Source organism: Mastomys coucha, unplaced genomic scaffold (genome assembly GCF_008632895.1).
Source record: "Mastomys coucha isolate ucsf_1 unplaced genomic scaffold, UCSF_Mcou_1 pScaffold16, whole genome shotgun sequence".
In the NCBI taxonomy this organism is placed as follows: Eukaryota; Metazoa; Chordata; class Mammalia; order Rodentia; family Muridae; genus Mastomys; species Mastomys coucha.
Window position 1 is genome coordinate 99,220,083 of NW_022196898.1, and position 2,370 is coordinate 99,222,452.

Sequence of the window (2,370 nt, forward strand, 5' to 3'; positions counted from 1 at the left end):
AAGAGCATAAGTAAAAATAAACAAACAAAAGAGAGTTCTATTCTTTGTTCTTCGCTGAAGTGAAATGAATCCCTGAGTTAATCATGCTATGAAGAGGAAAGGTTGGGTGGGTTCGATACACACCTCCAGGGTCCCTTATCCTTGGGCTCAGGGAGAGAAAACAGAGCTCCACAGGAAACACGGCAGAACAAAAACTGCCTCATGACTTAGAAAGCAAAATGAAGAGAAAGCCAGGGATCTACCATCCCCTTCAGAGGCACTGTCCCCTGAAATGTCCTCCACTAGGTCCCACCTATTATTTGTCCTACTACCTCCTAATCCTCAACTTGTACATCAGCTGTCTAACACATGGGCCCAGGGACCAAACAAAACTCAGACAGTTTTGCATGGTAAAGGAAATCTTCATGATTAAAGAGACAGCCAGGAAAATGCAAACAATGAAAACTATTTGGCCAACAGTATATATGGAACCCAAGACCTCAAAAGTTACAAAACCACGTTTTTAAAAATCCTACAAACAGCCAAATAGCATATGTACAATTCTCATTATCACCATCGAAATGATGTCATCTCCTCTGTTCCAAAAGGACCCTAAATAGAGGCAGGGGGTGTATCCTAGTGGCATAGCATTTGCCTGGTGTACACAGACCTGTGTTCATCCTAGCACTACAAAAAAGTCACTAAAAAAAACAGAAAGTAATAATAAAGGCTAATGTGGATGCATAGGAAAGGGTACTTTCATGCACTACTGATAGAGATGTAGAACATACATATTATGGGAAACAGTATGGATATTCCTCAAAAGAAACCTGATAGTAAATTATTGTATAATCCAGCATACAATCCACTGCTCTGTGTCCTTCACAGGAAATGAAATCAGTATATATATCAAAGAAATACATGAATTCCCCATGTATAACAAAGAAAGATTTGCAACAACCAAGACACAGAGTCAACACAGATTTCAACCATCAGAGAAATGAATAAAGATAGTGCATTATACACAGAGCAGACTACTGGGGCTAGAGAGGTGGGTTGGCAGTTAAGAGTATTTTCTGTTCTTGCAGAGGGCCCAGATTCAGTTCCCAGAACCACAGGGTAGCTCACATCTGTCTGTAACTCTCCAATTCTCAGGGATACCATGCCTCTTCTAAAGTCTATGGGCATCAGGCATGCCAGTAGTGCACAAACATCCATTCAGGCAAAACACTCATACACAGAAAACGAAGTAAATAAAGCTGTTTTTAAATTTAAAATAAAATAGAAAACATAACAGACTATTGCCAGCCATATATAAGAATTCTGTCATCTTGCAGCAACACCCACTGGCCCGGGGCCTTTATTTTCTCTGCAGTAAGCAACACATAACAAGGCAAATACCACATGCTGTCACTCAAGGGAGAGTGGAGAGAGAGAAATGTTAGATGACCATCAGCAATTCATGGAGACAGAAGAACTGGTCTCGAGCTCTATTGCAAGTAAGGTAAACACAGCATATTTCACAATAATTCACAAAAGAGCCCCAAGGTTTCCCAAGCAATGCTTACAGGTGTAAGCTAGGGAGGCGGCTGAGTAAGTAAAGTGAGTGTGGGGACCTGAAAAATGATTTCCAGAACTTATATCCTGGGATGGATGACAGTATACCTCTGCAGTCAGGGCTCCTGAGGGAAGATGGGACGAGGCTAGAGCAGAATTCCTGCAAAGACATGGGCCAGCTAGATTAGTGTACACAGAAAGAGATACGTGGCCTCAAACAGGGTGTAATGCAAGACTGTCCTCTGCCTCTATAGAGGCCATACACTTACTACACACACACATGCCACACATACATGCATGCACCTCAAACACACACACACACACACACGTGTATACACACACAGTAGGATGGGGTAGATAAAGAGACAGACGAGCAGAGAGAAACACACAAAGTAAGGCAGGGAGACAGAGACAAGATAAAGTAAGAATAAACCATATTTTCTTTTGTTTGCTTTTATTTATTTAATTAGATATTTTCTTTATTTACAATTTAAATGTTACCCCCTTTCCTGGTTTCCCCTCCAAAAACCTCGTATCCCATCCACCCACTCCTACTTCCCTGTCCTGGCATTCCCCTACATTGGAGCACGGAGCCTTCACAGGACCAAGGGCCTCTCCTCTCATTAATGTCCAAAAAGGTCATTTTCTGCTACATATGCAGCTGGAGCCATGGGTCCCTCCATGTACACTCTTTGGTTTGTGGTTTAGTCCCTGAGAGCTCTGGGGAGTCTGGTTGGTTCATATTGTTGTTCCTCCTGTAGGGCTGCAAACCTCTTCAGTTCCTTCAGTCCTTTCTCTAGCTCCTCCATTGGAGACCCCGTGCTCAATCCAATG